Here is a 15,835-nt window from a genome sequence, read left to right on the forward strand (position 1 = left end):
TTACTTAAAAATCCCTGGGGTCATTTTCAGCTGTAAAACTGGGTAAATGGTACCTGTTTCACAGCATTGTCATATTATCAGGAGGATAAATAAGGCCATTGAAACAGGGCCTGGTCCAAGTTAAGCCTGCAATAAACATTAACTATTAGTAATGGCATATAAAAAATAGCTAAACCAGGCTGGGTGCAGTGGCTCGTGCCTGTAATCCCAGCACTTTGGGAGACCGAGGCAGGTGGATCACCTCAGGTCAGGAGTTTGAGACCAGCCTGGCCAACATGGAGAAACCCCATCTGTACTAAAAAAAAAAAAAAAAAAAAAAAAAATTAGCCAGGCACTGTGGCAGTGGCCTGTAATCTCAGCTACTGAGGCAGGAGAATTACTTGAACCTGGGAGTTGGAGATTGCAGTGAGCCAAGATCATGCCATTGCACTCCAGCCATATTGAACATTATGTCCATTTTATTAATGAAGAAACTATTCAAATGAAGTCTCAGAGAGGTTAAACAAGTTAGCCTAAGTCTCCTTGTTAATGTGTGGAAATGGAACTCAAGCCCTTACCTCTGGGAAGACATAGAAGACAGAATAGTCACATTTTAAAAAATTCAGACTGGGTTCAGTGGCTCACGCCTGTAATCCCAGCACTTTGGGAGGCTGAGGCGGGCGGATCACTTGAGGTCAGGAGTTCAAGACCAGCCTGGGCAACATGGTGAAACCTGGTCTCTACTAAAAATACAAAAATTCTCCAGGCGTGGTGGTGCACATCTGTAATCTCAGCTACTAAGGAGGCTGAGACAGGAGAATTGCTTGAACCCGGGAGGCAGAGGGTGCAGTGAGCCGAAACTCTGCCATTGCACTCCAGCCTGGGTGACAGAGAGAGACCTTGTCTCAAAAAATAAAAGGTAAAAAAAAAATTTGAAGATTATATTTTTGTAATAAAAGGACAATTTAATTCTCATGGCACATAGGACTTCACATTCTGCCTGCCCATCATTTAACTCTAGTATCAGGTCTTCCTGCCCAGGTGTTGGATGCATACTTAGTGATAGCAATAATCATGAATAGGAGGATATTTAAAACAGTTTAAAGTTGATTTCTATTTGTGCCCTTCCTGTCTGCTCATAGTAGATGAACATTATTTAGAGGGGAAAAATAACCGGCATTATTACTATGTTTTAAAATATAAACAAAGGAATAGTAGAGCTGTTACAAACATAAATGCTTCTCATCTCTCTCCAACATACCTTTCAACATTCTCTCTTTGAAAATCATTGTTACAACTGATGTCCGCATGTATTTTGTTAGATTGAGTTTAGATCAATATTCAACAACCCTAACAATAAATAAAGTCCAGTAAAGTTTGGCCTAATGGCATTTCAAGGTCTATAACTCTGTTGGCGAGCAGAAAAGATTACTGTTTTAACTTCATGAGGGTTAGTGCCCCCGTGTCACTTAGATGTTTATAATGGTTCCGGGTGTGGGTAGTGACGTAGATTCAGAGCATGGAGGAAAGTGAAGTGCTATTAACAATAAAAGATAAATAATAACTGTTATGAAACCGGAAAGAACCTCCCAGCTGTGCAGTTCAACCCCCTACTGAGATGTGAGGCGAGGCAAGTCTCTCCCCTAAACTGGTTACATATTTTTTTCCTCAGGAGGTTTCACTACCTCTTTTATAAACTGTTAATGTGCTTATTGAATCGTATCACGGAGAAAGGAAACTAATGATTAACTTCTAACCGTGATAGCTTGGCCTTCCCATGATACTTCTGGAGAACTGATGTACACTGCTGTTCCACAACCTTTCCTCGCTCCTTAACGCAAATTCAATCACAGTAAGTGGCAAATGCTTACAAAGATTGAAAACACTTTATTTTCATATTCACTTAAATAAAACAGCCAACTCTAAAGGGATTACTCTTTCAGAAATCTCTCTTCTTCATCATTAAATATCCTTTGGGTCAAAAACATCAGGCATTGACAGACTCACACCTGTAATCCAAACACTTTGGGAGGCCAAGGGAGGCAGATTGCTTGGGGCTAGGGGTTCAAGACCAGCCCGGCCAACATGGTGAAACCTCGCCTCTACTAAAAATAGAAAAATTAGTTGGGCATGGTGGCAAATGCCTGCAGTTCCAGCTATGCAGGAGGCTGAGACACAAGAATCACTTGAACCCTGGAGGCAGAAGTTGTAGTGAGCCAAGATCACACCACTGCACTCCAGCCTGGATAAGATAGTGACACTTTGTCTCAAAACAAAAGAAAACAAAATCAGGTTGGCCCTCACCTACCCAACCCTAACTTCAAGCAAATGTTTTTGCGGATGGAACCAATTTATTGGAGCTTTTTATTTTTAGATGGGGTCTTGCTATGATGTCCAGGTTGGAATGCAGTGGCTATTTACAGGTGCAATAATGGCACACTACAGCCTTGAACTCCTGGGCTCAAGCCATCCTTCTGCCTCAGCTTCCTGGGCAGGTGAGACTACAGGCATATGTGCCACTGTGCCCAGCTATTTTATTAGGCTTTGAGACTAACCGAGGCCACCTGACAAATCTGTATCTGAAGATATTTAAAATAAATAGCTTTGAAACAGTTCCTCTAAGGTCTTGTTTGACAGCTATGGGGTTAGAGGGTAGACAGAAACTATCCAGTGCTGCTCGTTGGAACTCCCCAGCTCTGGCCCTGGCTCTGGCTTTCTTTAGGCGGGTAGTCCCCGGGAGGCTTATGAAGCACTCTGAGCCTTAATTTCCCCTTCTATTAAATGGGCTTTGCAGAGGACCAATGGGCTATGTGTGTGAACACAAGGGATGCCCATTCTGATCACCACCCTTAGGTAGACTTAAAGTATGTCAATGAAGATCATGAATTTCAGCCTCTTAGGCTCCAGCTTTGACTGCCGTAGATGGAGGCAACATGACCTGTGAACTAAACCCCAGCTTGGCCTACAGGAGGCTCTTCTGGCAGCTTTGCTAGAACTTCACTGGAGCAGAGATGGAAAGGAAGTACTGAGACAACTGTGGCTGTTTTGTGGAATCTTGGAGCTAGTAGTTTTGTGTTGAACGGTTATCAAAGGGAGACCATTTTGCCATTTCCAAATCATCTTTGGACTAGCCTGTGCTTGAATGGTAAAATACCTGATGAAATGACATTTTAAAAACTCCCGTTACGGCACACTGCTCCCCAAATCATCCAAGTGTAGTGCCGAACAGTAAAGCGGGTGAGAGTGCGGGCTCGGGAGCACTCCCATCTTCAGATTCTGCTTTTGCCATTTATTAGCTGTGTGACCTTGAACAAATTACTTGACCACTCCGTGCTTCAGTTTCTTCATCCGTAAATAGGGGTAAGAAAAGTACCTACCTGCGGAGACTGAAAGGAAACACCGATAAATAAACACACACACTTAGAGCAATGCCTGGAATGTTGTAAGTGCCATGTTCAACGTTAGCCCTTAGACCAGGGTTTGGTCACTGGTAGGCACTTAGTGCAGGGTAGTTTTTCCTGGACTGTTTTAGATGGTGGAGGCCGTGATGCAGGAGAATGGAAATAACTCAGTAAGGGAGATTAGGACAAATCCATTTAGTTTATACCCCTTAGTCACTGTATTTACAACTTTTATCAAACCAATTATCTTTCTTAAGAGCTATGGACTTTGCTTGGGCATCCACAGATGCCCAGAACTCAAGATTGGAAGGAAACATGAAGCTCAAATAACAAGTAATTAGAAGGAGCTCACTTTGAAAAATGTTTGCTTTCAAATGGAGCTTTAAATGAGCTCATGGGAAGTTTATTATAAAATGCTTGCCTGCACCAAATGCCTTAATGGGAAAAACCTTATCGCAGTTCAGTTGTTTAAATAATACACAGACCATGTCCCTCCTGAGTCTCTGTTCTCGCTGCAGGAGTCAAAGTTTCTTTGAATGTCCCAAGGGATTCCAAAGCAAGCACAAAAACACATTTCAGATTTAGAAGGGAATTTAGAAATCATCTCATCCTAAGCCTTCTATAGCTGAAGGAACATGTCCAAAGGGCTAGAATGATTTGCCCAAGGTCACTTAGCAACTGGCTGAGCTCAAATCAACATCCACTTCTCTAAGTCCAAGTTCAGTGCCTTTTTCCCTAACTCATCTTCAGTCTTGGGTGGGTGTTAGGGAGGAAAGGAAGCTGCTACATGAAGATGTGGAATTTTCCCATTTTTCCCCTCTCTCACACAGAAAAAGGAATAAACTGATCACATACCTACAGAAACAATTATAATTGAGTGGAGAAAGAATCTAGGCTAAGCAATGAAACTGAATCACCAAGTGTTCAAAGTAAAAGTTTATTAGAGGCAGGTAAGATTGTGTTTGGTTTTTTGCCTCATCTGGACTAAAACCTGTTGCTACGTTGAGTCTTGACAGCTTTTTGTGATACATGTGGACAAAGAGCACATTCCCGGAATGACTTTAGTAAGCAACGTAAACTGATACAGGTGTCAGCCAGTATGCTGTGGCATGACAGGGCTCTCCGGTGGGGTGGTAGCTTATCTTTGGGCTTCTGCACCCCTTCCGTACCTATAAAGAGTACAGGAGCCAACAGGAACTGGATTTGAGAAATAGGGCCTTAGTGATTTGGCCAGTCCAGCAGGTTATGGTTTCCTGAACTACTGTGACCATGGCCCATAGAAGTGTAAGAAATTCAGCCTACCAGGGCTGTACTCAACCTCACATTTGAATTTGGAGGACGATTACATAACTGTTTACTCAACCTGACTGGTACTTGCAAATCACCTCTGTTTGTGTTTGAGTAAGTAATGTGTATATGCAAATGATAAACACCTTGAATGACCAGGACTGCTGAGCACTGTGGGAGACCCAACTGGATGGTTCCCAGCTCCCATCTTTAACTTGGCTGGGCTATCTTTATATTCCTTTAGTTCCTTTAAGTGTAGGTGACATCCCACCTCTGCAGACTAGATGTTCCTGCAAAACTGACTGTCATGGCACGCTACTAGTGGGGAGACCGAACTGAAAGGGATCAAGCCTTTGTAATTAGATGTGGGGCAGGGCTGGGGGTGCTCACAGAATTCTCAGAGTTGTACAGTGTTTGCATATTTCTGGGACTTTTCTTTCCTCTGACCTCTGCAGTTACCTTATTACTGGGTATCTCCTAACCACGAGATTGAAGCTTCTGCAATTCAGAGGCTCTCAAAGTTTTTGTTTGTGCCTAAGATTACAAAGAACCAGGACCCAAACTGGCCTCTTCAGCCTGAAAACTCTTTAAGGCTTCAGGTACTATAAAATAAAGTGACTGAGCTGTGATTGTATGAATGCTGGAACTGTCCTAACACCGCCTGTGACTCGTCCTCAAGCTGCTTAGTGCCTGGAGTTCTGCCTCTGGAGACTCATCCTTCAGTAAAGGAGTAATTTGCCTGGACTGAGCAAGCTAGCCTCAGATCTCTATGAGCTCTTGAAACTATACACATGGTTTGAATGACGTGTATGTGCCCATTTTTAGCCCTGAGGAGAGGATATTTAGATCTTTGCAGGTACCCAGAAGGGTCTATAACTCACAAAAAGCTTAAGAGTGATTGCTTTTTCCAATAAGTTGTTTCAGGTGATTTATTATTTAGGTTGCATAGGGACATACACACAGACACAAAGTTCATGTATTGCAAAGAGGGCCAAATGGAATCTTCGCTTAAGGTTTTCTCTAGGGAAAAATACTCAATAATTTTATTATTTTTCCCTATTTTAATTGAAAATGAAATATGCATATTGATGAGAGAGAGGATCACGCTGCAGATGCCATCTCTCCACTTTCATCTTCAAAAATAAGGAGGCCTGGTGCAGGACGGGTGGGGAATCTGAAACTGACTCTAGGAAACGTAATCTCTTAGAGCAGGGGTCATCAGACTTTCCTCAGAAGGGTTAGATGGTAAACATTTTCAGCTTTGCAGGACAGGTGATCTCTGCAGCAACTACACTACTCTACTGTTACAGTTAAAAAAAAAAAAGCAGCTGTAGACAATATGGGAACAGATGAGCGTGATGGGTTTTCAATAAAACTTCGTTTAGATGGGAGGCCAGATTTGACCCATAGCAGCAGTTTGCTAATCCCTTTCTTAAAGATTTAAAGATGTTATTGATTGAAATTAGTAAGGCTCCCGTATCGGCCAGGTTCATGATGCATACCAACTTCAAGTTGCTTTGCGAAAACAAAATTCCTGATCCTATTATTCTGCTGGTTGTTGTGTTGAAATGAAAGTAATTTCAAGAAATATTTCTACATGCTGGGCAAGCTATGGGTGATGTTAAACGCCTACTAGTAAAAATCAAGAACTCCGCATGCCAAATTTTCCCAGGGGATGAGACAAAAATAAAAATGGATTCTTTAAACCATGATTTGTCTTTTCATGCAACTCAAGGAAATCAGATATTTTGGCAAACGACGGTGGTAAAACAATCCTTTTGCCCTACGGCCTCACTCCAGGTGGGAAATCCCTCCCTGATCCTTTACAGGTAGAATTCTGTTTTTTTCTCGAAACCTGATACCTTTTAGAATCATAGACTCTGGCGTTGCAAACACAAGCACGTTGAGCCTGCCAGGCTTCAGGCCGTGGCTTGTCCAACTGGGGAGAAAAGAAATTATAATGTTCCAGAAGTCTACAGCTCCTTTCCTTTTCAAGGCAAAAGAGCAGAAACACTGGTCCTCTTATTACTTTCTACATTTGGAATAATTCGGCATTCTACCTTCCTGTTTAATGTTTAGCCTTACCCGCTGTCTGGTTAGAATATTTCATGTGTGTACAATAACATCTAGTGAAGTTTTAACAAATGACTTCAAAGGGAAAAAAGGAAGGAGCTAGACTGGACACCAAGTAAATGAAAGGCTACCAAAAAGTTCATCAAAACCAAAACCACTCTTCTGGGTTAAAACATACCCTCTCGCCTATAATTCCAACGATTTGGGAGGCCAAGGCAGGTGGATCACTTGAGGTCAGGTGATCAGACACCAGCCTGGCCAACATGGCAAAACCTCGTCTCCACTAAAAATACACAAATTAGCTGGGCATGGTGGCACACACCTGTAATCCCAGCTAGGGAAGCTGAGACAAGAGAATTGTTTGAGCCCAGGAGGCGGAGGTCGCAGTGAGCTCAGATTGCACCATGACATTCCAGCCTGGATGAGAGAGCAAGACCCTGTCTCAAAACAAAAACAAAACAAAACAAAACAAAAAACAAATACACCCTATCAAAATTACTGAGTGCTGAGTCAACAAAAGGAAAACAATCAAATCGTAAGTATTCTATGCCCGCTGCCATCAAGGAGCTGAAATCATAGTGCAGACACACACAGAGACAAGAGAGGAAAGACTTAACATTGCAGGGTAACAGTCATATTTAGATTGACACAAGGAATCAGACTTCGCAAGTACCAAGCTAGAAGGTGGCACAACAGAAAAATCGGGGATGTGATGCATACACAAGAATCAGCAGGAAGAAATGGGTTCTTTTTTTGGAAGGCTGGGTCACCTTTATTGAGGTATTCAGGAGCAGTAAAATCACGCTTTTCAGGGTATCGTTCTATGAGTTTTCACAAATACATAGAGCCATGAAATCATATTTCCATCACCACAAAAAATTCCCTGGCACTCTTTGGTAATCGACTTCTCTGGCCGCTCCCCAGCCCTTGGCAACGACTGTCCCTCTCGTTTTGTCTTTTCCAGAATGTCAAAGAAATTGAATCATTCAGTCAGTAGCAGTAAAGGTGAGATTTCAATCTCAAGCAAAGAGGAGCTTCTTAGAGCTGAAATGTTTCTAAAGTATCTTAAAGCAGATGGGGCTGTTGGTAAAGGAAGCTTGTGCTACAAAAACTGCCATGGATAATGGAACTTGTTCAGCTTTGTTACTGCCACACAATATGGCACTCAACATTCTGTTGCCTGTTAATGGCCAGCCAGGAACTTCCCAAAGCCCCAGCCAGGAGGTGGGTTCACAGAGATTTACTGAGGCCTGCCTTGTGCTAGGAATTAAACTAAGTAGGCTTTAGAGCTGTGGCTGTATTTCGGGCGGTCTGCTCAGCCTACACTTTCATGTAGAACTCTTCCCCACCCAGAGGCAGTGATATGGTTTGGGTCTGTGTCCCTGCCCAAATCGCATGTCAAATGGAAACCCCCGATGCTGGAGACGGGGCCTGGTGGGAGGTGGTTGGATCATGGGGCAGACTTCCCTGACGTTCTCACGATAGTGAGTGAGTTCTTATGAGATCTCTTCCTTCTCTTCCTCCTGCTCCAGCCACGTACGATGTGTCTGCTTCCCCTTTGCCTTCCCTCTAGTTGTAATTTTCCTAAGGCCTCACTTCCCAACCATGCTTCCTGTACAGCCTGCATAACCATGAGCCATTTAAACCTCTTTTCTTTCGAAATTACCCAGTCTCAGCTAGTTCTTTATAGTAATGTGAGAACGGACTAATACGTGTTGGTCTCACAGAGCCATGTGTGTGCTCTGTGATGATGCCTTGTGGTCATAGCTGGTTAGATGACAGGTGAACCTCTGACTTCACTCATTCAACAAATATTCACTTAACAAATGTTAATTGAGTGCTCATTATGTATCAGGAGGTGGTAGGGGGTGGATCAGTGCCTAGACTCAACATGGGGGCATCATATTTTCTCTCCTGGAATTTTAAATTGGGAATAAAAGCCAATCGTCAGTCTGGGCTGGTGGCTAGCAGGGTGCATGCACCAATATCGTGAAGGTCTGGTGTAAGCAAAGATGTGCAAAGAAGTGGAGATGGGGTCCTGAAGAGAGACCAAAACTGCTCCTACCTCCAGTCCTTCCTGCCTTTCTGGCTACTCATTTTCATTCTTCTTCAGAGGATTCTTGCTTATCCATTGAAGGATAATGTTTCTCAAGGTTTTTCCTCTTTTCTTTTCACTCTAAATATTTTGCCAAGGGAGACTCCATCTACATCCCTGTTTTCAATTCCATCTATACTTTGATGATGCTCACATTTAGATGATCAAGCAAATCTTGCTCCCAAGGTTCAGACCCAGCTATCGAGCTTTCTACTCAGCATCACCACCTAGATGTGCCGTATTCACCAAACTCCATGTGTGTAGAACTGAACTCATATCTGTGCCCTTACTCCCTATGGTAGGCAGAATAATGGCCTTCCAAAGATGTCCACATCCTAATCTCTGATTTGTGAATATGGCAGAAGGGACTTACTTGGCTGATGGCAATAAGCTAAGGATCTTGATGGGAAGATAATCCTGGATTATGTGGTGAATCCAATGTAATCACAGGTGCCCTTATAAGAGGGAGGCAGGAGTGTCAGAGTCAGAGAGAGTGATGCTTTGAAGATGGAGGAAGGGGCCATGAGCCAAGGAATGCAGATCACCTATAGAAGCTGGAGAAGGTGAGGAAATGGATTCTCTCCTAGAGCCTGCGACAGGAATGCAGCCACGATGACACCTTGATCTTAGCCCAGTGAGACCCAGGTGGACAGCTGACATTCAGACCTGTAAGGTAATACATTAGTGTTGAGTTACTAAGTTTGTAATAATTTGTTACAGCAGCAATAAGAAGCATATACACTTCCAAAACATCACCCTTGTACATTCTCCATCTCAGCAGTGTCACATCTGTTCATGCAGTCTGTAAAGGAAGTGCAGCATCCATCCTTGACTCCCCGATACCTAGGTACACACATCAACTCTCCTTTCTAAACACCACTTGAATCCACCACATCTTTCTAATGCCATAACCTTGTCTCAGCCAATATTCTTGATTTCTCTAACAGCCTCCTAAATAGTTTTCCTGCTTCCCTTTGCCCTATTCTCTGCCCTGAAGTCAACATGAACTTCTAAAATGAATACCTGATCATGTGACATTTCTACTATAAACCTTCGACGGCTTCCCATTGTCCTTAAAGTTCAAACTTTAATGTGGCTCAGCAGGCTTGTGCTCTATGAGGACTATTGTATTCCCTAGCTGTTATCTCTCCCCATTCTCCTCTTTCCCATTCTCCCCTTCAAAGTGCACATGCTGCCTACACCACGTGCATTCTGGTTCTTGCATGTGAAGTGCTCTCTCTCTACCATCAAAAGCATTTCTCCCTGGCCCTTGCTTCTTTGGCTTCAGACTTTGGCTTCCTCTGGAAGCACCTCCTGACCCTTCCAGTTTGGTTTAAATATCATTCATATGTGCCCTGACACTTTGACTTCCCCAGTCTTAAAGTTCATCAAGCTACATGTAATTGCTTATTTAATTGCACGTCTCCTCAACTAAACTTTAAACTCCATTAAGTTCTAGAAGAATGGCAGCCAAGTCTGTCTTCTTACAGTTGTATCTTCAGCTCCTAGCACACTGCCTGGTACAGAGGGGTTCCTCAACAAATGTATTTTCAATGAATTGAAGGAGACCTATGGACAAAATTCAGAAGAAGGAGAAGTCTCCCGGAGCTGGTGGTGTTGGAGAGGCAGGGAAAGGCAGGGAGTCAAGAAACGCTTCAGGAAATATGTAGTGTTTGTATTGGGCCCTTGTCCAGCTTTTTACCTGTAGTTTTGCACCCCCAGCTGCCCTTCTATATTCTGCTCTCTAGAAGTAGGACCAGGTATCTGAAAACTACATTTTCTAGGCTCCCTTGCTAGCTGGGTCCAGAGGAAAATCCAAAGACGGCAGCGGCAAGAAGAGTCCTGCTTTAGTTTTGAGAGTGAAGACTGCTGGAGCAGCAGCAGGGCTTGCAGGGAGGAGGAGAATTCCAGACTGCAGCAGCCAGGCAGAGGCAGTACCAGCGCCTTTCCAGCACTTCCAGTCGTGTCCCTTTGTATCTCCAGAACTGGCAAGCCCCACAGCAGCAGGTGTAAACGTAGGGACTTCAGCCCAAGGGAGTTCAGCTACGGCTTCTTTTCTTGGCCCCTTAACCCCTCCGTTTCTCCCACTGACTCTTCCAACCTTCCAGCACCTTGGAAACCGATCCCAGTATCCAATTCCCTGTGTCTGAAACATCTAGAGTGGGAATCTATTTTCCAGCCTGGACCCAGGCCAGTATTGCCTTGAAGACAGGATAGGGGGAGAAGACAGAAAGGCATCCATCCCATTGGAGAGACAGCCCTGAGCAAATATCTAGAAGTGGGAATGTCTGGAGGGGTTGTGGAGAGTAAAAATCAACCCCTTTTGGCAGAGGCATAGTGATTGAATACGAGAGTGGCAAGTAAATAAACCACAGAGGCATAGAAGGTCTATGTTATGGAGAAGCTCAAACACCGGGTGGAAAAGTTTGTACTGGTTTTGGTAAGCAATGAGGGTTCACTGAGGCCTGAGTCAAGTGCTATAACGGGAGATGGGCATGAGAAGACCATTTTGCTTAGTGGTGAGTGTGATGAGTTAGAAAGAAGAGAAAGATCCAATAGACGGTCAGAAATGTAGTATTTAGAGGCATTTGGTTGGATGAGATGAATGACAGAGGGAAAGCAAAGATGGCGCCACAATCTTTCTCCTGGAAGGTGGGACCGCTAGGAGACGTCAGGAAGGTATTAGGAAGAATGAAAGTGGTTTGAAAGCTATGGAAGACAGAGAATAACAGTTGGCACCTGTACAGCACTTAGAGTTTTCATATATGTGATGTCATTTGATTTACATTCCAATCTTTTAGCTCTTTCCACTACTCACGGATATTGATCTATAACTTGGCCAAGAAGCTGAGGCTACCTAACATGATTTAGTAATCATCCACACAGAGGAGAGAAGCAAAAACAGGACACCGGATGAGATCACTAAGGGCAAGAGCAGACAAGCCAGACTCGCGTGTGAGGTGGGGATGAGGCTGGGGAGGATGAAACATTGGAGGTAAAAGAAATGCTGGTTAGAAAGGAGGACAGTAAGTATTAATAGTAGGAGGATCAAGACAGTTGGTGCCACATAAGCCCAGAGAGAAGGAGATTTTATAAAAAATTGGACTTTCTTTTCCTAAATAAAGACTGTCACATTCTCCAAGGTGTTAAGGAGAATAAAGATTGAAGAAAAATCCACTGGGTTTGCAGATATCAGTTTCAATGATTAAGTGAGGACAGAATCTACATTTCTTGTCGCTAAAGTAAGTGGTCGAATCACAAGAAATAAGGCCATGAGAACGGCTCACTTTCCCATTCTCTTGGCCCCTTTCCCATCCATTTCTTCTGTCTGCCACAAAGTACTTCCCTCCTCATACCCTCACCTGCTTACCCATGCAACTTCTGATACCACCTGCATCTACTTGTAGAATGGGCTGGCTGTTGGATGTATGTATGCCAAGCTGTCTCACTGACTTGCAAGTTTGGATTTCAGAGAGACACCATCTGTGCGACCAGTATCGGCTTACCGTAGAGGCTGAAAGTATTTGTTAGTGTCAACGGTTGGTACTTAAAGTTGTAGACACTAGCTCAAGGCTTTTTCTTAAAGACATCTAGCAATTTATAAAGCAGAGGCTGGCTGACATCTATGACCTCATGAAAGGAATAAAAGAACTACACAAATTTCGCCCTTTTAAAAAAATAAACATAGCTTGTCTTATGTACTTGACATCTATTCAAAGTCACAAAATCACACCAACACACACCTTTCTGTGTTGAAAGCTGCATATCTCATGAGCCCCTGTTGAAGTCTGCAGAACACATTCTAAACAGCTGGTGAGAGCAGGTCACAGTGGGAGGGAGCAGGCTTCCTGTACTTTGTCAGACTAGCGGAAGTCAAAGTTAAAATCTGATTACTTCACAAGGATTCCAAAACCTGACCTAAATCGCCTTGCAGAATCTGTTAACAAATCAAAGAGCATTTCCAGTAGCACCAAGCAAGAAGCCGTATGCTCTGATAATTCTGGTAAGTTCCACTTTTGGGATAGGGAACACTTGATCCCAAGTTGCACCCTTCATAAAATGCAGACCCTGCTAAATCCCAACCTAAATATGTTCATAATAAAATATCAGCCTTTCAAATTACATTCTATATGAACAAACAAGCCCGTGAAATATCCAAACAATGGTGCAGTAGGTGGAAACAGATGTCATCATTTATTTTAAGATTCGTTTATTCAACAATTGAATGGAGGAATGTTGATTATTCTATACAACGTCTTAGGATTGGAGTAGTTTATCTGCTATTTTGAAACATGCATAAGGCTGTCAAATAGCTTCCTGGATTTTTAGAGTAGCTCCTAAACTGTGCAACTCTGCTTTCTGTCCACGATATAAACAAAATGTTTTTTTTTTTTTTTTCCTAAAACTTGCCATAAAAACGATACCATCATAGGACGAAAAATTTAAAGTGGCTTTAAAAAATTAAAACCTGGCCCGGCGCGGTGGCTCAAGCCTGTAATTCCAGCACTTTGGGAGGCCGAGGCGGGTGGATCATGAGGTCGAGAGATCGAGACCATCCTGGTCAACATGGTGAAACCCCGTCTCTACTAAAAATACAGAAAACTAGCTGGGCGTGGTGGTGCACGCCTGTAATCCCAGCTACTCAGGAGGCTGAGGCAGGAGAATTGCTTTAGCCCAGGAGGCGGAGGTTGCGGTGAGCTGAGATCGCACCATTGCACTCCAGCCTGGGTAACAAGAGCGAAACTCCATCTCAAAAAAAAAAAAAAAAAAAAATTAAAACCTGTGAATTAGTCTCAAGCAGGCTAATTTTATTTTTTCTAACCACCAATGCCAGCAGCAATAAATAGTTATGACTGATATCTCTGAGTATGACACTTATAATAGTGCACAGTAAAAGCCCAGTTAATTTCCACTTCTGGTCTTGAATTGATTTTTTTTTTCTAACGTGTAAAATTTCAAACAGAGCTCTTGCTTCATTTCATGTTGCTTTCCTTTATTTAGTTAAAGAGGATGTGTGGGAAGGAGCATGAGGGAGGCATAGGGATAGCTGGGTGGGTTCAATCTCCTTTTCCATCACCCCCTTTATGTAAAAAAAAAAAAGAATGCTGAAAAAATTAGTCTCTACCCTTGCTGGCTCAACTTCATCACCTCCCATTCACTTCTCCGCCCACTGCCATCTGGCTTCCATCCCAAAACTCCATTCAGATTGTTCTTATTAAGATCACCAATGCTTTCCTCTTTGCCAGATCCAATGACCTGTTTTTAGGTCTCCTCCTGATTGACCTTCTGTGGCATTGCACACGCAGTGCTGACCAGAGGCTCCACGCTCACATGCCCATAGGCTGGCTGCAGTCTTTGTGGGTGAAGCTGGGTTTGGTATAACTGCACATGCAGACATAGGGTGAGTCACAGGAAGCCTATCAAACGGTGGGCATGTGTCCCTTCTAAGGCAGCACCTGCTGCTGTCTCTGGTTGATTTTGGCCATGGAGGAATGTGAATACTGCACTGATAAATCTTTTGACTTTTTTTTTATTTTAAGAAAAGCTTGGTTTTCATGAGAATATTTCTGATTTCTTTTTCTTTTCTTTTCTTTCTTTCTTTCTTTCTTTCTTTTTTTTTTTTTTTTTTTGAGACTGACTTACACTCTGTTGCCCAGGCTGGAGTGTGCAGTGGTGCAATCTCAGCTCACTGAAACCTCCACCTCCTGGGTTCAAGTGATTCCCCTGCCTCAGACTCCTGAGTAGCTGGGATTACAGGCACCCTCCACCATGCTCGTCTAATTTTTGTAATTTTAGTAGAGACAGGGTTTCACCAGGTTGGCCAGGCTGGTCTCAAACTCCTGACCTCAGGCTATCCACTTACCTTGGCTTCCCAAAGTGCTGGGATTACAGATGTGAGCCACCATGCTCAGCCTCTAATTTCTAACTATTGGCTCATTTTTTTTTTTCTTAATGCTTGTAGGGAAAGTGGACATCACCATAGATCCCTGAGAATAAGCTGTATTGTATTTGAGTCTATGGTTCTCTTGGCCTCTGGGCCTGGGTCTTTATAAGTTCTGCCTATTTGTTTCTACTCATTTTTCTGCTGTTCCCCTGGCCCCCACACCTACCTCAATCATACTGAGGATCCCTGTGGTCCTTCTGAGTCCCCTTCTATTTTCTTCTCCTCGTGGGAAATGTCATAGACCCAAGGCTAGCTTCTTGGGCTTGCAGTCAGTGCAGTTGCCCTGGGCCCCACGTTCAGAAGGGCCCCATGTTGGTGGGTTAGTGCCCTGCAGTTGCTATCTAGAAATTCTTACATTATCTCTGAATTTGTGTTTGGTGAGTGAAGTACGATGGGATAATGAGCATATGCCAGGGCCTTAACATTTCGGCTCAAGTGCTGTCCTCTGTCTCGCTTCTCAACCTGGGAAGAATTCTTGGCCATGTGCTCCTTCACCCTTCCACACCCCAGGTCCTGCCGCCTTCCTCCGCTAACCCTTCCCCCGAAGACTGCTGCCACCCTCCACCTGGCAGGGAGCTGAGTGCAGGTACGAGAAGGGCTGGGGTCCTTGCACCTGCATATCTGGTTGAGGCCTGGCAACAGCGGTTGTCCTCAGCTTAGCCTGGCAGCTCCACAGCTCAAGAGTGAGTGTATGAGGCTGGGCGCGGTGGCTCATGCCTGTAATCCCAACACTTTGGGAGGCTGAGGTAGGTGGATTGTCTGAAGTAAGGAGCTCGAGACTAGCCTGGCCAATATGGCAAACCCTGTCTCTACTAAAAATGCAAATATTAGCTGGGCATGGTGGCATATGCCTGTAGTCCCAGCTACACAGGAGGCTGAGGCAGCAGAATTGCTTGAACCTTGGAGGTGGAGGTTGCAGTGAGCTGAGATTGTGCCACTGCACTCCAGCATGGGCAACAGAGTGAGACTTCATCTCGAAAAGAAAAAAAAAATAAATAAGAGTACATGACAGCAGAGGCCAGCCTTCTACCACCTCGGATCCAGGTCCCTAGTGCA

The sequence above is a fragment of the Saimiri boliviensis genome, chromosome 3 (assembly GCF_048565385.1).
Source record: "Saimiri boliviensis isolate mSaiBol1 chromosome 3, mSaiBol1.pri, whole genome shotgun sequence".
NCBI classification, from domain to species: Eukaryota; Metazoa; Chordata; class Mammalia; order Primates; family Cebidae; genus Saimiri; species Saimiri boliviensis.